Source organism: Chrysemys picta, chromosome 1 (assembly GCF_011386835.1).
Source record: "Chrysemys picta bellii isolate R12L10 chromosome 1, ASM1138683v2, whole genome shotgun sequence".
Lineage (NCBI taxonomy): Eukaryota > Metazoa > Chordata > Testudines > Emydidae > Chrysemys > Chrysemys picta.
The window spans coordinates 20,247,908-20,275,750 of record NC_088791.1 but is presented as its reverse complement, the minus strand read 5'-3'; positions in this window follow the sequence as shown (position 1 = coordinate 20,275,750).

Sequence of the window (27,843 nt, the reverse complement as noted above, 5' to 3'; positions counted from 1 at the left end):
GAAATCCTGGCCCCAGTGAATTCAATGGCAAAACTCCCATTGACTTCAATGGGACCAGAATTTCACTCCTCTGCCTCTGAGCATGTAGATTGTTCCTGCTTTAGCCCATTGGGAAGCCTCTTAGTCCAAACTGCTAGGACTACATGACATGGAAATTTTATTCACTGTCCCTTGGTCCTGCTTTTTAGCCCCCCTGGGTTTTCTACCTGGGAAACCCCCAATCTAAAAAGAACAGGAGTGCTTGTGGCACCTTAGAGACTAATAAATTTAACCTGCCCCTAATCTAAGATGCTCATCTAGGACTGCATGGCATGAAAAGGTAGCCTGGCTATCAACGCTTCTTTTGTACAGCTGCTCTGTAATACAAAGGAATTTCAAAAAAGTTTTCACTGCCAAAGAGTGTTTTATTTCACACTAGCCCATAACAACAGAGCAGTCAGAGTGTCTTTGTGGGTACTTAGATGGCCATTGTATTAACACCTGTTGTTATAACAGCACTTCCAATGAAGTAGCTACCATTCATTTCCAGAGCATAGGACTTAGGCCTTATTCAAAATACTACCAAACCAGCCACTTACCAAGTATAATTTGAACATAATAATAATGCTCCATAAGAAAGAAGACTCCATAAATGCTACTGGGGAACAGCTGAATTAGGTTGTCAAACAAAATCACTGGTTTCATTTCTGAGATGATATTTGAACTATGGCTAAAATGTCATTGATTTTGGAATTTGTGACATTGCAATCATAGGTGAGGAATAGATGTATAATAAATTCTAACCTGGCAAGGAGGAAATGAAATACATTTTTAATTTGTAATTTAATGTATTAAGCACTTATTCAAGTCCAGTCCAATTCAGTAGTATCAGAAAGTTTGCTATCTTATTTCTTATCCTGTTAGCTAGTCAAAGGCCCATGTGGAAACGAGTTTCATAGTCTCAGTTCAATTCTTTGTGAGTAGGGTGATCAGATAGCAAAGGTGAAAAATTGGGACTGGGAGAGTGGGTAATAGGGTCCTATAGAAGAGAAAGCCCCTAATATTGAGACAATCTTGATAAAATCAGGACATTTGGATGACCCTGTTTGTGAGCAAGTGTCCACACAGTGAAACAAAGAAACAAACAAAAAATCCTACCAACAGAATTTGTACTAAGTAGCAAACTTGCTGACATCCTCAGCAGGGAAGCCAAATAAGGAAAGAATAGTCACAGATTCATGGGGTTTAGGGCATAATTTAAAGGGTATCTAGTCTGACCTCTTGTATAACACAGAACATAAGAAAATAAGAATGGCCATACTGGGTCAGACCAAAGGTCCATCTAGCCGAGTATCCTGTCTTCCGACAGTGGCCAATGCCAGCTGCCCCAGAAGGAATGAACAGAACAGGTAATCATCAAGTGATTCATCCCATTGCCCATTCCCAGCTTCTGGCAAACAAACACTATCCCTGCCTCTCCTGGCTAATAGCTATTGATGGACCTATCCTCCATGAATGTATCTAGTTCTTTTTTGTACCCTATTATAGTCTTGGCCTTCACAACATCCTCTGGCAAAGAGTTCCACAGGTTGACTGTGCGTTGTGTGAAGAAATACTTTCCATGTGATTTTTAACCAGTAATTCCTGCATCAAGCTGATAACTTCTTGAACTAGGGTATATATTTTAGAAAGATATCCAATCTTGATGTGAAGACTGAAGTGATGGCAGATTCACCACAAATCTAAGAAAATTGTTCCAATGGTTAATGACCCTGACCCTAGTAAAAAGTGTGCACCTCATTTTCCTAGGGTTGTGGTGAGTTTGCCTTCACATAGGAAGGAAGTTTGATCATTCTGTACCCGTTCTGTCGGAAAAAGTATATGTAGGGCTAGATTGGGATTTAGGGCCCTAAATACCTTTAAAAATCTGGCCCTTTGTTCTCCAATTTTTGTCATCTTGCACCTTTTCCCAGAAATAAATTGGCCCAAACATTCATATTTTAAAAAATATGTACTTTATTTCAAAGTATCTTTTTGTGGTTTTGTACTTCTCAGAAAGTATTCAGAAAATCAGGAGAGAGAAGGCTTATTTATACCGTACTTAAAATTTCATTTGACATAAGCAATATAGCACTCATCAGGATGTGTGTTAACAGCAAAAAAGCTGTATGCTTCTTATTGACTGATGGCTGTCAGCTCACAGTCAGAAATGCTACCTGGACTTCTGTAAAATCACATGCTCTGTTTTGTATGATTTCTTAATTTTCATCTGCGGTTTTACAAGAGAAACATAATAACTAGAGAAACAATGAACAGGACCACCTTGTATTTCTACTCTGTCAAAATAATTGACTCAGTCTATAAGATATCTCTGAGCATGTAGATACATCTGTGGATGAAAAGGGACTGGCATTTTTGGTTTGGATCCAACAGGTGAACAAACATTGATAAATGTGTCCTTCATTTTGGTCTGACTGGGTCTACTCCAGTCGTGTGATTAAAATATCATACAGTCAAGTACAATTAAGTTGTCAGGGAGTACAGTGGCAAACATAAGATTTGTTGCTGCTTCATTACTTCATGTGATTCTTAAGATGTCTGTTGGTTTAAATACAGGTGTTTGTAGTTATCAATCACCGTGGAAAAAAATCCTTCAGCTTCTTTCCCTCTGAGCAAACTTTCACTGGTTTGTAGATGGGGTGAACACATCCGCCCGGAGCCATTGGTTAAAAGCATATGTAATTCAGGAAGAAACATTTCCTGTTGTCTTTGTGAGAGCATTGAAATTATAATGTTTTACACTGTTGGATGGATTTATGGGCAGGAGAGGGAGGTGAACTAATAGGTTCCTGGTGGAAATAGCTAGCACTGTAAGACAGTGCATAACAGCTTATTTTTCTGTTTCTCAAATGTTTTATAGGTGTGTGGTTCTTTATATCTTTCCTTTTCCCTGTCCCTTTGGGAGCTCTATGCCACCCCACAGCTTTTTGGAGCTACAATACTCAGATAAGTAGAGTTGGGTCCAAAGTTAAACCCTAGGGCTGGTTTACACTACCGCGTAACTCGATGTAACTTATGTTGCTCAGGGGTGTAAAAATGACACCCCCTGAATGACGTAAGTTAAATCAACTTAAAGTGCTGTCCACGCCGTGCTATGTTGGCAGGAGATGCTCTCCCATTGGCATAGTGTGTCTTCACCAGATGCGCTACAGCGGCCCAGCTGCATTGGTACAGGGTAGTGTAAATTGGCTCTAAATCTACTCTTGAATCTGGGAACTTGATCCAAGCTTTGAATCTGGCTGTCATGTCTATTCTGGGCTGGACCAAAACCCCAGCCATGCCAGCTTTCAAGCCAAGGAGAAGTTCAGATCTGGCTTCAGATCTGAACATTGTAGGTTGGATATTTCTGCTTAAAGATTTGTTTATTTTGGTTCAGAATTTAAACTGGGAATCAAGATTCAGTTAGAACTTTAAGCATAAGATTTTATAGTGAATATTAAAAAAAACATTCCAACACTGGCTCCATTGAGAGGAAGGATCATCCATTTGCTAGAGCACTATTCTGGGACACAGTAGATCTGGGTTTATTTCCCTAGTCCAACACAGATTTCTTGTGTGACCTTGGGTAAGCCACTTAGTCTCTTGGTACCTCAGTTCCTCGTTGGTAAAATGAGGATAATAGCACTTCTTTACCTCACAGGAGTGTTGTGAGGATAAATACATGAAAGACTGCGACATGCTCACATACTACAGTAATAGGGACCACCTGAGAACCTTACATAGATAGAATGACCTCAGTGGATATCTTGTCATAATTTCAGTGGAGCCAGGATTTTGCCCCTATAATTTAATTTTTGAAGGAAAGTCTTATTGTCATCTTCTAAGTCTGTGTATTTCTAGAACAAGTGTAAATATTCAGACCTAAATGGTCTGCAGAAACCCAAGCTCTTTATGAACTGCTTACAACAAGCAGGCATAAAGCACAGGAAAGGAAGGAAGTTTTAAATAATCTACTGAACACGTTCCCAGTAGTGCATTTTAAAATGGTTTCCAAGTCTGCTGATACAATCACTTTTAATACCAGCAGTTATGAACTTTGAGGGGTTCTACTCTACTGACATGGCAATAAATAGAAGCCTGTAGCATTTTGTTCCAGCTGGATTTCAAATGCTGAGCCGCTGAGGTACACCTAACTAGAGAGAAGAAATTTGGCTGGTATATGGATGTGTGACAGGTTCACAGGATATCTGTAGAGTACTGATAATTTCAAGCCACTGACTGACCACAGGCCACTCATACCATTGTATAAACGGTAAGGACCTAAATAAGGGGTATTTTAGTTGGCTGAGTTTGTTCATGCATTCAGTGAGATTTAAACCTATCACAGTCTACTCACAAGTGAAGCTACTACTGGTGGATCAGAGTCTGTGGACCGTTTTTGACACCCAGTTTCTCCAGAGATTCAGGAAAATATAGAAACACGCATGGATAATAGTTGGAGTGATTGGCCAGTCTCCCAACATAAATGAGAACTGATGAAAATAGCCGCTAGTGTTGATATACATTGGCAACCTGTATTCAAGTGTGTAAAACCTGATCATCATTTACTTATCAGGAGTCCCATTTCCTGCCTGTCCTGTCTAAGTAATGAGAGGGGAACTCTCTGAAGCTGAAGGTGACCTATGGTAATTGTACTGTAGTCCCACAGCCCTTGAGGGATGACATAGTAAAAAGAGTATGTAAGGGACTCCAGGGCCTCACGAGATGCCAGGAGGGAACCTAGATGTTGATCTGTTAGCCCAGCAAACGACAGGGCCTAAAGTGCCCCATGGAATCATGCACTGAAGTTTTGCAAAATAGATAGATGGAACTCAAAAAGCCTCTAGTACATGAAGCATTTCTTGATCAGTCTTCTGAAAGAATGACATTAGGACTTGTGTGAGGAGAATGGATAGATAGGTATTTGGAAGGCATTGATTATTTTTCTAGATGTATGGGAATTCTACTTCTTGCTAGACACACAAGTTGATAGTTCATAGAAAAGTTAAAAGGCATTTTCTCTCCTTTAAGCATTCCAGAAGACATGGTCACTGACAGTAGGCTAGTTTGCCATCTCTGAGTTCTAAGCTTTTGGGGTACAATATGATTTCAAGCCCCCAAAATCCACAAGAGAATGAAATGGCAGGGACAGAAGTATCAGTTGCTAAGTGAAATCTGCAGCAAAAAGACCACATGCTATAACTCTGTTAGTGAAAGGGCAACCCTTATGTCAGTGACTGAAGTAAGCCCAAATCTCAGATATTTTGAGTCAACAGAGCAGAATAGCCCTGCCAACTTTAGAAGTGCTTCACTGCTTGTGGGCCCGATTTAAAGGATGAGAAGCTGAAATAGGCCTAATCTAAGAAGTGTCAGGCTTTCTTCTTTAATTATTGGAATATAAGCAGAAGACCCTGTACTGAGTGAGGAAAAATACTGGACAACATCAGTTTTTCTCACTGCACATTGAGTTCCTATGTATAGTTCTTCAAAACTACAGCAGAGTGCGGTACTGCGTCTGGGGAAGGTTCTAGGGGGAAAAGTTTAGAAGAGACAGAGTAGTTTCAGGGATAATACTGCTTTCCTTCTTTCAATAAGTTCCTTGTTCTGTGTTACATGAAAGCAATTATTTCTGTAATTCTTCACCACCATTGCATGACAGTCCCCAGATGGGGGACAGCCACAATCTGTCCCCCTAAATGCATATGCCCCCCAATCTATCCCCCCTTTCCCCTCCCAAGTGTGTTGAAAGTATTTGGTTCAGGCACTTCTCAATAAATGTAGCTTCTATTTCATGTAGGAATCTGCTCTGAAAATTCTATGGCTTATAGCACATTGTAAACTGAAACATTTTTTTTTAATGTGGTAGTGCTGACCTAACTGGATTTCTATGTAAACGTCTGTCAGTGATAGGACAAAAACAAGAGGCTTAACTATCTAGTAGCCATCTATTATTAATAATAAAAAGTGACCTGCAACTTTGGCCCCAGAATAAAAACACATATGCAGTTCATGGACTCAAACTTCAGAATCTCGGTTCTAAGGAGAGAACCACAGAAAGATTAATGTCCAGTTTTGAACATCTAATCTCTGTTCCCCTTTTGAAAATGCTGCTGCAAGAGGATCTCATTTCCATTAAAGAAAGAAACTATTTTATATGGTTTTAATTGCTTCAATATAGTTATTTCTCACACACTAATTTGTACCTCAACAGCCCTCTTCTTCCTGTGACTCTATAGTACTTTTATTATTGCAAATAAATTGAAATAGTTTGTTTAAAATTCCCCCTTTGTATTAATGTTGAAAATTGTGTCACAATAGGTAGATCAGGGTGAAAAAAACCAATGCACAATAGCCCAGCAGAAAGAAATACGGTCCCTTCTTTACCTTATGGAAAACTGATTTGAAAGCTCTCCAGTGCACATCAAAATGTCTTCCACAAAATTGATTCTTTCTACTTGCTAAATCATACAGAACTAAAAGGTTTGGGATTTTTTTTTTTACAGTGTCCAGGCTACTTACATAGAATGTTTTATAATGGTGATCAAATCTGATGCCCGGAAAAGGCTGTGGGAATTGAGGCCCATGAAATCTCGTTTCAACTGCTTTTATATTTGCTGTCGGAGATGGATATCATTCTCAAAAGGAGAAGGGCGTTACTTTGGCTCCAAGTGTATTGCAGATCCCTCCCTTGTGTGCCTGTCTCAGAAGGAGCAGGCATAATTGTGTAGCCTGGTCTGCAAGTAGTTATCAGCAAAACTGTTTATTGGTCATCATTCTCTGCTCAGAAGCACCACACACTGGGAGCCCATAAAACCAGGGCAAAGCTCCTCCAGAGGGACAAGAGAAATAGAATTTGCCTAAAACCTCTTTCTATGCTGCACTTTAATCACAAAATGAGTTAGTGGAGCTTTTTCTCACTTTCCCATGGCACTTTCCTAGGATCCTACGGAACAGTAGTAAAGACAACATGGCAACAGTTTCAAAAGAGGAGGATGTTAGCCAGAGAGAGAGTGAGAGCGCGCTCAGATTATCACTCTTAACCAGCATTCAGCACTAGCAATTAGGAGAAAAGAACAAGAAGGGAAAGGAGAGAGATGGAAGAATCATTTGCATTATTTAGGGCTGTGTGTTATTCACATTGAGAAGTACTTTATTCCATGAGTAGTCCCACTGAAATCATTAGGGCCGTTAGTGGAGTGAGGTACTACTTGCTGTGAATAAGGGTAGCAGAATTTGGCCCTAAGTGTTTACTTTTTGATGGTTTGCAATAAAAAGAAATTATCTTAATGCACTGATCATTTTATTTCAAAAGCCAATATGCCATAACAAGTGTTAGTATTTTTTACCTACCCTTAAATATTTCACTACATTTATTTTTTCATAAAACACAGCATCCCTTTTGCTGCCTGTGCAGTGAAGATAAGAATGGCCATACTGAGGCAGACCAAAAGTCCATCTAGCCCACTATCCTGTCTTCCGACAGTGGCCAATGGCAGATGCCCCAGAGGGAATGAACAGAACAGGTAATCATCAAGTGATCCATCCTCTCTTGCCCATTCCCAGCTTCTGGCAAACAGAGGCTAGGGACACCATCCCTTCCCATCCTGGCTAATAGCCATTGATGGACCTATCCTCCATGAATGTGTGTAATGTATTGCTATTTTTTTTAAATTTCCATTTGATGCTTTTTACAAATCTGAAGACATAAAATAAAAGGCTTTAAACAATTTTAAAAATCCCACATAGTACGTGAAGCTCTCAGCCATAGTGGTGCATGCCTCTGTACCTATTCACCTACATATCCTTGCTGCTAGGACAAATAAATATGGTGGAAATGTTGAGGATTAGATAAAATATCAGGATAGGGATTTCTCTGACAAACATAGTGGAAGCTATATATAAGATTTGTCTGCTGAGTTGGGAATGTTTACAGTTGGAAAACTGCTGATCTAATTAATCTGTGGTCACTGTCAACAGAACATAGACCAAATTGTCACTGTGTGAACCCAGGCAAAGGAAACAGTCAGATAACCTTGAAGCAAGCTGTCTGTCCCAGATGGGTGGTCTTGTGTGTTGTCACTTGCTTAGCCCCCTTTGTTTACATCACTTAGTTATGTCTTCCATTAGAGCAGGGCTTCAGATGCAGGACTGATTGGTGTGTTTTCTTAGTTTTGTAGCCATTCATCATGTTTTAAATATTGATTCTGCAGTTAGATTCCTGCATCGCTGAAACCTTTGTTGCCAAAGTCAATGGGGATATATGTCTGCATAACTAAGAATAGCAGGATTTGGCTCTTTATGACAAGCTTCTTGTCTTCACCTTTAAGTTCCACCCTGATTTAAGGCAAAATTTTCAGAAAGGGGAGCCTAAAGTTAGTACTATTTGAGATTCCTGTATACCTATGATAATGATACTACATGAAAGGAAATTTGTCTACTCCATATTATTTGGATAATGACTGGTGTCACCCACCTCTAGTCCCTGGTTATTTAAAGTGGCAAAGAAAGCAATAATAATCAGAGAAAATGGGGATATTCCTGAAATAGTTCAAATAGGATTCTTTTATTTTGTAAACCACTCCTTGCTTATTCGTGTCCACTGCATTCAACTTAAATGCATATCACTGAACTGATAATCCTGGTCTGGTCCTCTGATCTAGTGTTTCTACATTAGTAAAATACATGTTGTCAGGTGAATGATTTTGCTGTTTGTGAACCAAATTGAAGTCCTAACTGCTCTCTGGAGTGTAATTTCTCCAGGTTAGCGAACAGCCAGTGTATCCTCTTGAAATTTGCTTCTTTCAGCAATTTCTGTATTTTTACATACAATAACAAGAAAGATTCATAGATTCATAGATTCATAGATTCTAGGACTGGAAGGGACCTCGAGAGGTCATCGAGTCCAGTCCCCTGCCCGCATGGCAGGACCAAATACTGTCTAGACCATCCCTGATAGACATTTATCTAACCTACTCTTAAATATCTCCAGAGATGGAGATTCCACAACCTCCCTAGGCAATTTATTCCAGTGTTTAACCACCTTGACAGTTAGGAACTTTTTCCTAATGTCCAACCTAGACCTCCCTTGCTGCAGTTTAAACCCATTGCTTCTGGTTCTATCCTTAGAGGCTAAGGTGAACAAGTTTTCTCCCTCCTCCTTATGACACCCTTTTAAATACCTGAAAACTGCTATCATGTCCCCTCTCAGTCTTCTCTTTTCCAAACTAAACAAACCCGATTCTTTCAGCCTTCCTTCATAGGTCATGTTCTCAAGACCTTTAATCATTCGTGTTGCTCTTCTCTGGACCCTTTCCAATTTCTCCACATCTTTTTTAAAATGCGGTGCCCAGAACTGGACACAATACTCCAGCTGAGGCCTAACCAGAGCAGAGTAGAGCGGAAGGATGACTTCTCATGTCTTGCTCACAACACTCCTGTTAATACATCCTAGAATCATGTTTGCTTTTTTTGCAACAGCATCACACTGTTGACTCATATTTAGCTTGTGGTCCACTATAACCCCTAGATCCCTTTCTGCCGTACTCCTTCCTAGACAGTCTCTTCCCATTCTGTATGTGTGAAACTGATTTTTCCTTCCTAAGTGGAGCACTTTGCATTTGTCTTTGTTAAACTTCATCCTGTTTAACTCAGACCATTTCTCCAATTTGTCCAGATCATTTTGAATTATGACCCTGTCCTCCAAAGCAGTTGCAATCCCTCCCAGTTTGGTATCATCCGCAAACTTAATAAGCGTACTTTCTATGCCAATATCTAAGTCGTTGATGAAGATATTGAACAGAGCCGGTCCCAAAACAGACCCCTGCGGTACCCCACTCGTTATGCCTTTCCAGCAGAATTGGGAGCCATTAATAACAACTCTCTGAGTACGGTTATCCAGCCGGTTATGCACCCACCTTATAGTAGCCCCATCTAAATTGTATTTGCCTAGTTTATCGATAAGAATATCATGCGAGACCGTATCAAATGCCTTACTAAAGTCTAGGTATACCACATCCACAGCTTCACCCTTATCCACAAGGCTCGTTATCCTATCAAAGAAAGCTATCAGATTGGTTTGACATGATTTGTTCTTCACAAATCCATGCTGGCTGTTCCCTATCACCTTACCACCTTCCAAGTGTTTGCAGATGATTTCCTTAATTACTTGCTCCATTATCTTCCCTGGCACAGAAGTTAAACTAACTGGTCTGTAGTTACCTGGGTTGTTTTTATTTCCCTTTTTATAGATGGGCACTATATTTGCCCTTTTCCAGTGTTCTGGAATCTCTCCCGTCTCCCATGATTTTCCAAAGATAATAGCTAGAGGCTCAGATACCTCCTCTATTAGCTCCTTGCGTATTCTAGGATGCATTTCATCAGTGACTTGCAGGCATCTGGTGACTTGCAGGCATCTAACTTTTCTAAGTGATTTTTAACTTGTTCTTTTTTTATTTTATCTGCTAAACCTACCCCCTTCCCATTAGCATTCACTATGTTAGGCATTCCTTCAGACTTCTCGGTGAAGACCAAAACAAAGAAGTCATTAAGCATCTCTGCCATTTCCAAGTTTCCTGTTACTGTTTCTCCCTCTTCACTAAGCAGTGGGCCTACCCTGTTTTTGGTCTTCCTCTTGCTTCTAATGTATTGATAAAAAGTCTTCTTGTTTCCCTTTATTCCCGTAAAGATGGAAAATGTCAGTCTGGGAGGTATACTCAAGATGGTAGTGCCATGAAAGTGTTCACTATTATCATGAGAAAAAAGTGTAATATGTTGAGTTCAGAAGAGAGTATTCAGTTCCCTGAATGTTTTGGGGGTAAGCATAAACCCAGTCAGTTTATGCATATAGTGAACTTGGATAGGTTTCAGAGGGGTAGCCGTGTTAGTCTGTATCAGTAAAAACAATGAAAAAAAAAAAGAGACTAATACATTTATTTGGGCATAAGCTTTCATGGGCTATAACCCACTTCAATTTGTTAGCCTTTAAGGTGCCACAAGGACTCCTCATTGTTTTTAGTGAACTTTGAGTTAGCCAAGACGGTCAGGGGCACAATCTGTCCCTAAACCTCTGACTACTAGAAGAAGGGACTGGATGACGGAGTGGATCTCTCGATGAAGTGCCCTGTTCTGTTCACTTCCTCTGAAGCATCTGGCCCCAGCCTCTGTCAGAAGATGGGACGCTGGGCTGGATGGACCATTGGTCTGACCCAATATGGCTGTTCCTATGTTCTTATGAGTTTATTACATTTGAGTGTATATGCACCACTACTCTTCAACAGGGTAAAATGAGAATTGCTTAACTGCGTGTGTGCGTGCCCGTGTGTGTGCATGCTGTCTGTGTCAAAGACACTAATCTGTTAATGGTGTTTACCCTAGAGCTCAGGCAGCCAGGTAGCTTCTGGAGCTGCGGAACTGATTTATACCCCTCTGTCACTACGCAGGTCTGAATTGAACCTGAATAACCATGCATTTGTTGCAATCTTTATGGTTGGTCCATATTCACATAAACAGAGTGTTGTCATTTATACAGAATATGGCTAAAGGGGGGGAAAACAGAATTGTAGTTTTTTAGAAGAGAGAGTGGGCAAAAAACAAATGGTTAATTAGCACGTCAAGTTTGTGATATTTATTTTTTCTGATATTTTGGTGTTAAATTTTAAACAAACTCGTGTTAGTTTTTTTTTTGTTTTAAAACATATTTCCATCCCAGGAAAGGAGCAATGGATAGGTTCTTCCACGCAGGCTAGAGTGGCTGCAAGGGAAACAGCCAGTCAGGACCCAGAAGGGCCATATAAAAGGAGCTGCAGAACAGAGCTGTAGTTAGTTGCTGCATGGAGCAGGAGAAGAATGGACTGTAGGCCTGGCTGCCTGGAAGAACAGCAGGATTACAGACAGCTAAGTCTGCTGGCAGGGACCAGGAGAGCGAGAGGCTTCTGGCTGGCTGCTAGGGACTGAGTAAGGACTGAGCCTGGGGAGGGCTACAGAAAGATAATGTCTCCAGGGAGGAAGCCCTGGGGATACGGCCTCATACCAGGTGGGACCTCTTAAAGACTAATGTCCAAGGCGGGCTAGAGAGAGACGCCATTAGAGGGGTACTGAGATAGGCCCTGCGGACTGTATACCCCAGAAGGGGTTTGTGCTGGCTAATGTGTAGACAGTGTGAATTGGCTGGAGGGATGAGTCACTGATAACCTGCCTAAGAACCACCGAAAGGGGTCTCTGGACCTAAAGAATGCAGACATGCCCAATCAGAAGGGGCACTTGCGAGAGGTGGATGCCAGCCCTATTATACACACCCACTCCTAGCAGGGAACTGCTGGGCTTGCATTTTAAAAAAGTATAGGGAGGAATCAACCATGAAGTGGGAGGAGAAGAGATGGCCAACATTTTTCAATATTTTTTATTTTAAAATGGTCTTTTTAAATTAAAAATATTGAGGAAAAACTGTTGACTTAAATTGTTTTTTACAATTTTTTTCACAACTAGTTTGTAGGCCATTCTTTTTATCAGGACCACTTTCAAAATTTCTCATTTAATCAAAACCCGTTTTTTTGATAAACAATTTTTTAAAATTTTTTTGTCATATAACGGATCCCATCTTCAATCCTGTGCAATGGAAACAACTTTAGAATATTTTGGAATTTGTTTAAATTAATTTTGACCAGCTCTCAGGAAGAGATGTTAGAGGCTGGGTTGAGGAATATGATAGGTCGGGGATCTGCAGATCAGGTTAGGTTAGCACTGCAGGGATGAAGCTAGCTGAACTTAAACAAGTGTGTAGGTCAGTTCAAACTTTGGATAACAGCTTACATTTAGTGGTTGTTCTGTCTGAACCACTTCACTTGTTGCTAACGCTTTTACTTGAAACGAGCAAATGAGTACATTACCTTTGATGCCTGGTGGTAGAGTCAATGTGTGATCACTCTAGTTGATAAATGGAGTTTTAAAATTTAACTGAAAAAGTAATAAGTAAGAGCTGGATGTTTGAGAATTCAAATAAATAATTTGTCAGGAAAGTATAACCATCTGTCAGCCCTAGGTCTGTTAGTATTTTCTCAGCCGCTAGGGAAGATGACCAAACTGCCAAAACCAAATAAGGAACATACCTTTTGGGCTCCTGATGAAAATCAGTGAGAAGATGAACAGTTACACAAAGGAAAATGTAAGATTATAAAGAGATTAGTTACTTAGTGTAAATGAACCACTGATTTACACTATAAAGTAGAGGTCAAGAGTCCATTCTTAAATTATTTTACATCCACAACCATTTCTAGGGGGCGAGCAACGTAATCCACAACTTTTTTTCATAGTTAGCTATGAAAGAACTTAAGGCCAATATTTAAACCAGGGGTTCCTAAAGCGAGGCACTTGCATCCATATATAGGCACCTCAGTAAAAATGACCTGACTTTCAGAGGTGCTGAGGGACTTCAGAAAATTAGGCCCGTTATTTAGTATATAGGTGTCAGATCTTGTCTTGTAAATTATACTCTGAACTTGTGAGAGGCGAACCTTACTGTAATTAGTCAATTACTTACAGAAATGCGGCATGTGTTACACCAAGATCTAGCCAGTTGTACTTCCTCGTGTGGGCTCTTAAAGGCACAGTCCATTACAGCAACTTCATAACATAACTGGAGCTGTGATGGCTTACACTTGTCTTCTTTTGCAGTGACGTACATTAACTACCAATGGACTGGACACTTCTTCCCAGGCAAGAATGTGGACAAGCTGAAGATAATCAGAGTTCTTTTCAGAGGGTAAAAACATGGGTCCATGGCAAGATAAGTGCATAGTTTATGTGAACTGTAGTCTGAGACTACCCTCTTGTGATGAACATGTACCCAGGATTCAATGGAGACATCCCAAGCATTGCTTTCATTAGTCAGGCCCCCCGAAATCATGAAACTGGCTTAAAAATCAGGAGATTAAAAAAAAGGGTTGTGTTCTTTTTATACTGCTTCTGGTTTCTAAGCCTTTACAGTTAAGTGGATTCATGCTTTCAAGCTTTTCCCACAAAAACAGGAGCTAGAAAATTACTGAGGAAAAAAGTGAGATTTTCATGCAATCTCTCAGTATCAGAATGAGAGCTTTAAGTAAAACACGGTTGGCAATACTGGGGTCCCAAATTTTGATACATTTGTTAGTTTTTTAAACAAAGCTTTATGTTTGAAAGTCCATCTTTGCTGAGAATGACTGACTTAAAATCAGTAATGCAAATTACCTACAGTGCTTCATTGTGATCTGTCTTCCAGAGTATCTTCAGCACACTCAGAATATTCAACAGGATATAAATAGAAAGAATAGTGCAAAGCTATTTAGCTTTGGACATTTGTAGTAAAATATTTATTCTAATTGTCTCGCCTGGTTCCTTGAAATGATGTAGGTGTTTGAAGAAACAGCAATAATATATTGTGGATTCTGTGTCAGTTAGACCAGTGGTTCTCAAACTAGGGCCACCGCTTGTTCAGGGAAAGCCTCTGGCAGGCCGGACCGGTTTGTTTACCTGCCGCGTCCGCAGGTTCGGCCGATCGTGGCCCCCCACTGGCTGCGGTTCACCTCTCCAAGCCAATGGGGGCTGCAGGAAGCGGCACGGGGCGAGGGACGTGCTGGCCACCCTTCCTGCAGCCGGCGGCCCTAGTTTGAGAACCACTGAGTTAGACAATTAAGATTTTCAAAAGCAGTTTTGTACAATAATGGGTGGTTCAAGAAAGTGGCTAACTAGAACCATGCAAAGTGGGAAATTTAAAAAAATGTTGATATCTTATGAGGGATTTAAGGTCAGGAAAGTGGGGGGGGGGTTTAACTTAAGGCATAGCATCTGAGTAAGATCAGGTTGTATCCCACTTCTTAATTCCTATAGTAAATTTCTGATATCATTGTATATGGGCGTCACTCTGACCTTACTAATAATTACATCACTTTCAAATTTTACATTCCCAAACCCTAGCAAAACCATTATTTGTCATGATCTGTTATTCTGATGAAAATGGAATATATCCCAATCCTGGCATAAACCCACACATAGTAAAGTGTTTTCAATATCTTAGCCTTTAAAAAAATAAATATTATAAGGAAAATGTATTATATGGAAAACCTTGATGTAGCCTAAATGGAATTTGGGGATTATCAATCGTTTAACTGTTAACAAAGCCATGGTCTCAGAGGGTTCAGCCTCCGAATCGATTACAGTATCCTGATTATTATTACAGTGAAAGACCCGATGAGCACATGAGGAACAGCTTGCAGCCAATCATGTTTTCCTTTATTAATAATCTTGCTGAGCCAAGAAACAACCCAACAACCCTTAGCCCCGCCCATCATGGGGCCCTGCCCCCTGCTCAACCTTCTCCCCCTCCCCCTGGTCCCTAAACAGCCTGGGCCTTGAGGGGCAGAGACATGGGCTGCGGGCTGCTCTTAGGCACCCTGGACCCTGCCCAGGGCAGGTGGAGGGTTCAGGGCTCCCTGCAGCAGCGTGGGCTTCCTTAGTCTGGCTCTGGCTTCAGGCCTGGCTAGAGGGCAGGGCTGCAGGGGAAAGAGGAGGAGCAGGGGGTGGCACCCCAGAGGAAAGAGGAGCAGGAGCAGTGCTATAGTTCTGGTGCTTGTGGCCCCCCTTTCTACACAGGTTCCGGCGCTCCTGGGGCCCCCAAATTGGCCAGGGCCCTGGGACCTGTGCGTTAATCCGCCACTGCCTCCAGGGACATGGCCTCTCAGGACATCAGAGTATCTCTGGAGCAATGAAACTGTCCACTAGTGGGAGTTCAGGACATAAAATTTTCACTGGAGCTGGCCCTAGATTAGAGAACTCACTCTGAGAGCAATCATGACCACAGGCCTTGTCTCCTTTGGAACACAAAGCAAAACTCTTAGCTTTCCCTCACTGCACACACCATAAACACACTCACATAGCCAGACAAGCCAGAAACCTTCAAGCTAAGAAGGAAGAAAGAGAGAGAGATTTATTTTTAAATGCTTGGAAGGTGCTCTAAAATTATGGTGACAAGGGCCATATAATTACCTAGATAGACAGATAAATAGATAACAGCAAAAGTTATATGCTAAATCTTTTATACTTTTATTGGGACAATTTCTGAGTTTGTTTTTGCAGCAGCCAATATTTTCTAAGCTAGTTGCCTAAAGTTAAGCCCTTACATCCACCTAGGAGGTGAGTACTGTGAATGCTCAGTACCTCTGAAAATTGCATCTACATGGGTACCTAGATATGGATTTAGGCACACAACTTTAAAAAATGCATATTTATTTTTTTCTAGACAAAAAAGGTTACTTATGTTTATTATTCTTTTCATAATTGGTTGCACTATATCCATGCAAAGAATTGGTTGCGTAAATTCCATGCCTTGGCTTCTTTGTGAAAGATACTGTGCCTCCCTCATAAGAAACATATTATGCCTGGTCAAATATTTCTCTCCATGGGAGGATTAGGACTGCAGAACTATGGGGCTCTCATTTATCAGAAGCACTTAATTTATCACCTGGGTTTTATTAAAAAAAGAGAGATCTGTTCTGTTTGGACAGCCACTGTCCAGTGGATTTAAGAGATTATGGTTTACTTTAGGAAAGTGTTATTGTGAGATATGATAGGAATAGAATGACATCATTCCTGGCAATATAGTATCAGTGAGTGAAGGAAAAAACACGCAGGCAGCTTTCTGGTAAATGGAAAAATCGCTGTGTTCTCTCAGAATGCAAGATGCTAGAAAGGTGTATATGTCAGGCACCCAGTCTAGAAATCAGAATAGACACCATAGCAATAAATTCCTCAAAGGACACCATTCTGAGAATGTATGAATGTTTTGAAATTTAGGAGAAAGTTGGAATTTAGGGTGGATTAATGAAAGACTGTCAAGCTTAGATATATTATGCTACTTACTGGAAAGAAGAGACTTTCCAACTTTTACTTCGTAACTTATTATATATGTATGTGTATATATATGTTTGTATGCATGTATATATTATGTGTGTTATATAAATATAATACACACAACAACAAAATGTCAGAATAATAAGTGATGTATAGGCCTTGTTTTGGCGCTTTGTGCAGGGGTGAGTTAGTTAATTGCAGAGGTGGATTAAGATTTATTGGGGCACTGGGCGCAAAGAACATTTGGGCAAGCCACACTCGGAGGTGGGGCATGCCCACCCACTTTTTAACAAGGGAGTAGTAGCCTATGGTAAGTGCGGCAATAAGGTGATCAGCTCCCCCGCCGTGAAGCACAGCCCCTGCTAGTGGTGCGAGCCTCTTTCTGGTGGGGGGGGCATGCCTCCCAGCAGGGAGGCAAAGGGGGCAATTACCCCAGGACTCGGGAGATTTAAAAGGGCCCAGAGGCCCCCAGCCATTGCCACTGGCAGCGGAGCGAGGCTAAGACAGGCTGTGGCCACTGGGGGGGGAGAGGTCTCTGTGTGCTGCCCCCCCTCTATCCCCCCGAGCGCCGACTTCGCAGCTCCCATTGCCTGGGAACTGCGGCCAATGAGAGCTGCAGGGGTGGTGCCTGTGGGAGGCGGTGCACAGAGTCCCCGTGGGCCCCCCACCTAGAAGCCGCTGCCAGAGATATGTGCCTGTCGCTTTCGGGCGCTGCCCGAGGTAAGCGCTGACCCTTGGCCCCCTCCTACACCCCAACCCTCTGCCCCACCCTAGAGCCCACACCCAAACTCCCTCCCAGAGCCCACACCCAGCACCCCCTCCTGCACCCAACCTTCCTCTCAGAACCCAACCCCGCACTCCCTCCCACACCTGCCTCCCAGAGTCCGCACCCCCTCCCAGAACCCCCCCACCCCAACTCCCTCCCACAGCCTACACCCAGCACCCCCTCCCACACCCAACCTCCCTCCCACAGCCCAACCCTGTATCCCCTCCCTCAGGCCCTCCCAGAGCTTGCACCCCAACTCCCTCCCACAGCCTGCACCTCCTCCCACACCCCAACCCCCGTCCCAGTCTGGTGAAAGTGAGTGAGGGTGGGGGGAGCAAGCGACGGAGGGAGGGGAGATGGAGTGAGCAGGGGTTGGGGCCTCGGAGAAGGGGTGGGACAGGGCGTGGTCTCAGGGAATGGAAGGGGCAGGGGACAGGGCAAGGGTCTTTGGGTTTGCACAATTAGAGAGTTGGCAACCCAACCGGGAGGGCATATGGAAGCCTTGGCCATGCCGGAAGAGCACGCCCAGCCTGTGCATCTGGCAGCTTGCTGGGCATCAGCCAGCGCAGACGCAGCACCGCCCAAATGTCAGGCGGACCGTGTCCCCACAGGCATGGCTTGTGTGTGCATGGGGGCTCATTGATTGTTCTGCCCTGGGGCCCAGAATTGTTGCCAGTGGGCCTGTGGGGGGATGAGGTGGACCTTAGCCCCACTTACCCACAGGGCTCCTCTCCCTGCTCCTCCTCTTCTCCCTACAGACCCTGCCCCCTGGCCAGGCCAGATGCTGGAGCTGGGTGATGGTAAGAGCTGCCCAGCGAGCCAGGGCCTCTGTGGGGAGCTCTGGACCCTCCACCTGCCCTGGGTGGTGCTCCCTGGGAGGCAGGGACATGGGCTGGGTGCTGTTCTCAGACCTCCCAGTCTCCTACCCAGGGCAGATGGAGGGTCCAAGGCTCCCCACAGTGGCCTGGGCTCCCTGGGTGGCTCTTATTATGGCTTTGCTGAGGCTTCTGGCCTGGCCAGGGGGTGGAGCCCTGGGGAGAAAAGGAAGAGCAAAGGGTGAGACCACGGTTCTGACACCACTGCCTCCCCGCAACTTCTACAAAGGTTCTGGCACTCCTGAGGGAGCTCCCAAATTGGCTGGGGCTCCTGGGACCAGGCCTCATGGGACCGGGTGTTAATCCTCCACTGGTTAATTGTATTCATATTCTTCCAGAAATCAACCCAAAATTTCATAAAATGTTTGTGCTTTTTATTTTATTTGATATGTTAATTTACCTGGAGTAACCCTAGTTACAGCTAAGCACATTCAATTTTAATTAGATTCTCTACCAGTCAATGACATTGAAGTTCTTTGGCTTACTTCTGTTTTTTGCACTTAAGTATATTATTATTTATATTTTTGTTGCCTTTAAAATGATTAATAGAATCATAGAAGATTAGGGTTGGAAGACACCTCAGGGAAGTCATCTAGTCCAACCCCCTGCTCAAAGCAGGACCTACTCCAACTAAGGGTATGTCTACACTACGAAATTAGGTCGAATTGATAGAAGCCAGTTTTATAGAAATCGGTTGTATACAGCTGGTTGTGTGTGTCCCCACATAAAATGCTCTAAGTGCTCTAGTCGGTGGACCGCGTCCACATTACCGAGGCTAGCGTCGACTTCCGGAGCATTGCACTATGGGTAGCTACCCCACAGTTCCCGCAGTCTCCGCTGCCCATTGGAATTCTGGGTTGAGATCCCAATACCCGAATGATGCAAAACAGTGTCGCGGGAGGTTCTGGGTACATGTCGTCAGGTCCCTCCCCCTCCGTCAGAGCAACGGCAGACAATAGATTCGCGCCTTTTTACCTGCCCCTCCCCCTCCATCAGAGCAATGGCAGACAATTGATTCATGCCTTTTTACCTGGGTTACCTGTGCAGACAACATACCACGGCAAGCATGGAGCCCGCTCAGCTCAGCCAGGGCTTTGTTAAGCCAGGCCTTAAAAACCTCTAAGGAAGGAGATTCCACCACCTGCCTAGGTAACCCATTCCAGTGCTTCACCACCCTCCTAGTGAAATAGTGTTTCCTAATATCCAACCTAGGCCTCCCCCACTGTAACTTGAGACCATTCTTACTTGTTCTGTCATCTGCCACCACTGAGAACAGCCGAGCTCCATCCTCTTTGGAACCTCCTTCAGGTAGTTAAAGGCTGCTATCAAATCCCCGCTCACTCTTGTCTTCTAAAGAGAAGACTAAACAAGCCCAGTTCCCTCAGCCTCTCCTTGTAAGTCATGTGCCCCAGCCCCTAATCATTTTCGTTGCCCTCTGCTGGACTCTCTCCAATTTGTCCACATCCTTTCTGTAGTGGGGGCCCCAAAACTGGATGCAATACTCCAGATGTGGCCTCACCAATGCCGAATAGATGGGAATAATCACTTCCCTCGATCTGCTGGCAATGCTCCTACTAATGCAGCCCAATATGCCGTTAGCCTTCTTGGCAACAAGGGCACACTGCTGACTCGTATCCAGCTTCTCATCCACTGTAATCCCCAGGTCCTTTTCTGCAGAACTGCTGCTTAGCCAGTCGGTCCCCAGCCTGTAGCAGTGCATGGGATTTTTCCGTCCTAAGTGCAGGACTCTGAACTTGTCCTTGTTGAATCTCATCAGATTTTTTTTGGCCCAATCCTTCAATTTGTCTAGGTCACTCTGGACCCTATCCATACCCTCCAGAGTATCTTTCTCTGCCCCCAGCTTAGTGTCATCTGCGAACTTGGTGAGGGTGCAATCCATCCCATCATCCAGATCATTAATGAAGATATTGAACAAAACTGGCCCCAGGACTGACCCTTGCGGCACTCCGCTTGATACTGGCTGCCAACTAGACATCGAGCTGTTGATCATACCTGTTGACCCTGACGATCTAGCCAGCTTTCTATCCACCTTATAGTCCATTCATCCAATCCATACTTTTTTAACTTGCTGGGAAGAATACTGTGGGAGACTGTATCAAAAGCTTTGCTAGAATCAAGATATATCATGTCCACTGCTTTCCCCATATCCACAGAGCCAGTTATCTCATCATTGGAGGCAATCAGTTTGGTCAGACATGACTTGCCCTTGGTGAATCCATGTTGACTATTCCTGATCACCTTCCTCTCCTCCAAGTGCTTCAAAATGGATTCTTTGAGGACCTGCTCCATGATTTTTCCAGGGACTGAGGTGAGGCTGACCAGTCTGTAGTTTCCTGGATTCTCCTTCCCTTTTTAAAGATGGGCATTATATTTTCCTTTTTCCAATCGTCCGGGATCTCCCTTGATCGCCACGAGTTTTCAGAGATAATGGCCAATGGTTCTGCAATCACGTCAGCCAATTCCTGCAGCATCCTCGGATGCATTGCATCCGGCCCCATGGACATGTGAATGTCCAGCTGTTCTAAATAGTCCTTAACCTGTTCTTTCACCACTGAGGGATGCTCGCCTCCTCCCTATATTGTGTTGCCCAGGACAGCAGTGTGGGAGCTGACCTTGTCTGTGAAGACCGAGGCAAAAAAATCATTGAGTATGTCAGCTTTTTCCACATCATCTGTTACTAAGTCGCCTCCCCCATTCATTAAGGGTCCCACACTTTCCCTGACCTTGTTACTCACATACCTGTAGAAATCCTTCTTGTTACCCTTCACATCCCTTGCTAGCTCCAACTCCAGTTATGGTTTGGCCTTCCTGATTATACCCCTGCATGCAACATTTTTATACTCCTCCTTAATCATCTGTCCAAGTTCCCACTTCTTGTAAGCTTCCTTTTTGAGTTTTAGCTCATTGAAGATTTCACTGTTAAGCCAAGCTGGTTGCCTTCCATATTTGCTATTCTTTCTGCACATCGGGATGGTTTGCTCCTGCGCCCTCAATAAGGCTTCTTTAAAATACAGCCAGCTTTCCTGGACTCCTTTCCCCTTTATATTAGCCTCCCAGGGGATCCTGCCCATCAGTTCCCTAAGGGAGTCAAAGTCTGCTTTTCTGAAATTCAGGGTCCATATTTTGCTACTCTTTCTTCCTTTTGTGAGGATCCTGAACTCAACCATCTCATGGTCACTGCTGAATTCAGATTCATTCAAACACATACTGATACTGAGCTACTGTATTAAAGTGAGAATGATTTTCTCTAGTTGGTAGTTTAAATTTACCAGAGTTGATCATCTCCTTAAGGACTGGGTTGTAGCTTAAGCCTTTGCTATGGTATGATGGTATTGAGGAAAACAACCAGTTCCTGTGGAGGGGGCTGGAGGTGCAGAGAGCAGAGGCAGGTTCTTCAGGGTTAGCTGGGCTAGGATCACAGGAATGGCAACTACAGCACCATTTAAAAGATTGGAGTGTGCAGCATTGGTCATGCACCGTTATACTAGCTGGTGTACATACTCATGGTGAGACATTCTGTGCCCCCGAAGAGCTTACCGCCAATTTAGACGAGTGTGGAAGGGGAAAGGGAGACACAGTGAGGTAAAGTGATTAGCCTAAGATCATACAGCAGGTCAGTGGTAGACCTTATAGAGTGGCAGTCTTGAATTCCACTCTAACGCCCTATCCACTAGATCCACTTTACAATGTAGAGCTTATGATGTGGCATGACAATGTATTCATGTAAATAGCGGAGGAGACGGCTGAATACACTGATGCATTATTTGCAGCCAATGGGGCCCAGTTATGGTCTCTAAGCGCTACTGCATACAACCGATAAATATAATTTTACCAGTAATATCAACTAACTGCTGTACCGTACCATAAATTGTATCTGGCTTACAGTGTTAAACATCTCTCACTACAATCACCCTAGATTTCAACAGTCTTTGTTAACAACCTTTAGTATATCACTTCAATTAATTTATATATTGATTTGTTTTCTGCTGATGTTTGTGACACTTGTTTTGTTGTATCAGTTAACTGCTGGGATGTCTTCCAGGCACAATACACTACACTAACATATAATAATAATAAAAAAAAAACATTTCAAAACTCTAACAAATTACATTATAAGTGGACACAGATGTGCAAGTGATGAACATATATTATAGATACAGATCTGTCACCACCTTTCAAAATCACAGTCTAAAATGTCTTCACCTGTGACCAGTTGGCAATGAGCTTGGCTGGAGCATAGAAGACTATGAGATTGAAAGCTAGCTTTGTGTTTTCCTACAGAGTTTTCCTACCAATTTTTGCATAGCTTCTGTTTTGGTGTTTTTTTTTTATTTGCAGGATTTTTAAGCATATTGTCCCCATTCTATTTTTAAATGTGCACAATACATACATCAACCAAGAACACACACACTGAACAAATAAATATATTGCATATGCATTAAAAAAACAAGCATAAACTCTGAAGAGGATTTATCTTTGGAGACCAGCATGGTAACTGACACCGTTTCTTAACCCATGAGTTCAGAAAAGTGAATCCTGCTCCACCACCCCAATGCATGGGATTTGTTCTAAACCAAAAATTTAGGCACTGTCAACCCAGGTTTTAGCAACTTGGGATGATCATTGTGTGAAATATGACTGTATTTAGAGCAAACTTAGACCAAGTTTTAAGCATAGCAATTGATAGTTTTACATGGAAAACATGCGAGATACAGGGCATGTCTACACTGCCCCACAGTTCAGATTACAGGGGTTTGAATAGCAGCATGCACCAAATACTGTGCTGTAATTCCCTGGGGTGACGCTGTGGGTGCAAACTAAAATAGTTTACACTAATGTAATTAATGCTAAAGGACTGCATTAATGTGAACAAGGAACCTTTTAATTCACGCTGGCAGCATCCACTGGGGGAGTTATACTGCAGCACTTTTGTGCGCACTGCTAGTCTTACTCCCGTAGTCTGAACTGCGGGGCAGTGTAGACGTGCCCTCCATTATCTAACGCTGTTTTTGCTTGAAGGTAGGAAACAAAAAAGATTTCAGCTGAGTTGCACTTTGAATATTGGAGTTTGGTCAAATTTGGTCAGAGTTTTGGATACATCTAAGAAGAACTGGGTGTAAGTCAATGAATGTGAGGTCATAGGTTAAAGGAAAGGTTGAGAAACCCTAGATAAGGAAGTTGATAAATCATCATCAGTATTTTACACTTATGTCCATGGTTTGTGTTCAGACCAGGCCAGGAACAATGGTCAGTTGTTGGCCCATGTGAATGCATTGATAGTCTCAGTCTAGTTCCCCGTGAGCAGATGTCTGTAAAACAAAACAAAAACAATCCAGAAAAAAATGCAATAATTGGCACTGTTGTTGGCTGTTTTATTAAGGGGTCAAGGGCTGCATGCACATGGATGCTGAACTACCCTGATCACCACTAGGTCACTCTAGGTCAGGGCTGAGGAGCATATGGAAACTTGCACAGTAATAACCCACATTAAATGTGCTCTATGGAGCACTTCAGCTTCCAGAGCTGTCAGTCAACAGAAAATTTGCTACCTTTTTAATGAAGAGATAAGCATTTGAAGAGCACCAAAGGAAGTAAGTAAAGCACACAAAAGAAGCATATTAAGCTAGTTCTATATTTGGTTCCGTTGTTCTTTGAGGAGCATGGACAAAAGACTCTACACATGACTAGTGGCAGTGCAATCTATATTGTATAAATCAGTGACACAGTGTGCAAATGGTCTTACTGGTTGTGTGATGAGCCCACCAATGCATTTCATATAGCTCACCATATACAGTTAGGGTGACCAGATATCCCGATTTTATAGGGACAGTCCTGATTTTTGGGTCTTTTTCTTATATAGGCTCCTATTACCCCCCACCCCCGTCCCGATTTTTCACGTTTGCTGTCTGGTCACCCTATCGTTGGCCCTAGTGATGGGTGGTGTCAAAGCTCCGAACTGCAGTTTTTTGGTTCAGTTTGAGGGGGGAGGGGAAAGCAGTCTTCATCTAATGAAGAATACGGTAGGGTGAGTAACATATCATTGGTACAGTAGCTCTACTTATTACTTTATTATCATGTCTTCAATGCTGACAATGCATTCAGTGCTGTACAAGACATTGCTAAGAAGCTAAAAAAGCTGATAGTAATTTAGCTTCAGAATTAGGGATGGGACACTTGGTTTTACATGAACCATCACAGAACACTCAAAATGAACTCCACACTGTCTTTGAACTTGAAAAAAATTCAGCTAAAGTCAAACCTCAGTCTCATTATGGGTAGTAAGAGTTGCAGGCCCCTGGAGTGCTATTATTGGTAAGTGTCTGAATAGGTTAGAAACCAATGCCACTGGGGATAGTAGTATAGTAATAGTCTCGCAGTAGACAGTAGATTCTAAGAACCAGTCCAATGCAACAGCATCATCAGAAGTTACTTTTCCTCTTGCGATATGTTAAAGGCAAAATCATTTATCCAACAAGTCCTAGAGATGCAAAACCAATTCTGAGAAGTTAACAAATTGTAAGGAATTGTCACTGGAAGGTATTGAATTTTTTATATTAATAAAATATTTTCTACAAATTGTATCCCTTCCACCAAATTCAGTCATTTTTAGGACATGCCTTGAGTTATAGGTATTTTGTACCTTGAGATAAATAAGTGTGGTTTAAAAAACTGCTTTTATGGACTGATGGTGAAGGAACTAATCTTGGCAATGAAAGGACAAAGTCTTCTGCACTAATGGTTTGGTAAATCATGACTGGGTGCGTGATAAATAAAGTGGGGGATAGCTCCCTTTGATGAACACCCAGCTAGCCAGTTAGCTGTAAAATCCCTCTTGGTAGCTATTCTTTACTTGTTTTACCTGTAAAGGGTTAAAAAATCCCCCAGCTAAAGGAAAAAAAGTGGGCACCTGACCAAAAGAGCCAATGGGAAGGCTAGAACTTTTTAAAATTGGGGGAAAAAACTTTCCCTTTGTCTGTTGTTCTCTCTGGGCTGCAGGGACACAGAGCAGCATGTATAAGCAGGAATGCTGTGTAAGGTTTGAACCAGGTATGAAAAATTATCTTTCATACCTAGAAGGAATCATTGGAATGGGAATGTTTAGGTAGACATGATCAGGTTTATTTCTTTATTTTGGTTTGTGGATCTCCTCTGTGCTAAACCCTGATGCTTTTGTTTGCTTGTAACCTTTAAGCTGAACCCCCAAGAAAGCTCTTTTGGGTGCTTAATTTTTGGAATTACTCTTTTAAAATCTAGCAAAAGCCTAAGCTCCAGATGTATTTTCTTTCTTTTTGTTTTTAATAAAATGTACCTTTTTTAAGAACAGGATTTGGATTTTTGTGTCCTAAGAGGTTTGTGCCTATGCTGTTTGATTAGCTGGTGGTAACAGCTAATTTCCTTTGTTTTCTTTCTCAGCTCTTCCCTGGAGGGTGTGTGTGTGTGTGCGGGAAAGGGCTTGAGGGTACCCCACAGGGAGGAATTCCCAAGTGCTCCTTCCTGAGTCCAATGGTCTTTTTTTGCATTTGGGTGGTGGCAGCGTTTACCGAGCCAAGGTCAGAGAAAAGCTGTAATCTTGGGAGGTTAATAGAAGCCTGGAGTGGGAAGTATTAATTTTTAGAATCCTTGCGGGCCCCCACCTTCTGCACTCGAAGCCCCAGAGTGGGGAATCAGCCTTGACAGGGTGTTATAGCTTGAAAAACACTGTTTATTGTAAAGAAAATAGGCTAAAAATGTTTTCCAAAATTTGGGAGAAAGCAATCAAGCATGTTAATAACATAGCAAGGCTGAGTCACTACTTTTCTAGGCCTCTGCACTGGAATAGGGTTGAAATTGGGATTTAGTTTCTTTCTTTCTTTCCTTCCCCCTGCCCTATTTTTTCTTCAATCATGTGTGAGGAGTCCTGTTTTTATAATGAGATTTTCTATATACCTTGAGGCCATACTGTTCCCATAAAGTAAGCCTGTATAAATGTGATAGGGTTCAAGTTTTGACAACCAACAACTCTAAGCTGTCAGTAGGGAATTGAGCCTGGGACCTCTTGCACTGAAAACATAAATATCTACTGCTTGAGTAGTTCTTTAGGTGGCATTTGGAGCAAACTCATTATCTTATGTAGACTGAGCACTAATGGGGGGCAAAGACCAACACTGTGTGGTGGTAAGGTGGTTTATAAAACATAGTGGCTTTACTGGAACTCTTTCAATGTGGCTCTTTATACTTTGTTTTGCGAACTTTGTGTCTTTTACATGAATTATCATATTGATCTTTACTAAATTCATCACTCAGTTTAATATGAAATAATGGTCCTCAGAGTGTTTGGCGCCCATGAGAGTGGACCCCTAGTCAAATTAAGACTGGATCTTCTGTTGATGGGAACCCAGGCATCATCATAGATTCCTGTTGCCCACATATGTACTATATCAAAGAAGCTGCTAATTGCAATTAAAAATATCAACAAATAAATCAGTTGGTTAATTTGGTTTCAATCTGTAGTTAAGCCAGCTCTACTCAGTGTAGAACTCTAAGAGGTCACATAGCAAGGAATGTCTGCCTTTCGGATGAGACATTGTAAACTGTCAAAAGCCTCTGAAACTTTGGGGATGGTTAAATGTTTAAACAGAAATATTTCAGATTTAAACAGAAAAGTTCTTGTGGTTGTTAAACCATCATTAGAAGAGGATGGAAAATGGTTTACAAGCTCTGATGTTGGACCGCTACGCTGTGGGTGGTAGAAATGAAGCCACTTTTAGCCAGTAAAGTTTAATTGTAAAATATACTGTAGATAATTGTTTATATATGGCAAGAGTTGCTTCTCACCATGTGACCTATCAGAACTGAGCATGGAGAAAATGAATGATGCTTTCTTTTAATTATTCTAGCAGAGTGGAAAGTAAGGACCTAAATTTGCTGACACTCCCTGGTTTTTCCTCCCTCTAGTGAGGCATAGATTCTTCCTGACCAGATAGCACATGCTGGGAGACTTTTTTTCTAAAACCATAAGGGGAAAGAAAGAAAAGATTCTTGATGGTCACACAAATGATCCATTGCTTAAAAAGAACCCCCAAATCTCCAGTTCATGAGGAAACAAGTTTTGGCTAACTCATGTCACTGGACTGCTGGAAATACATGCTGTGGGATAGCAATACAGAGCACCCCTATGAGGTCTCACCTTGGCTATAATCATTTACTGCAGAATGTGTGGTTTCACTTAAAAATACATAGTTTTAGCCTTCCTGATGGAATGTGAATCAGTTCAGAGTTGTTGTCTTGAGTTTGCAGGAAGGCAAA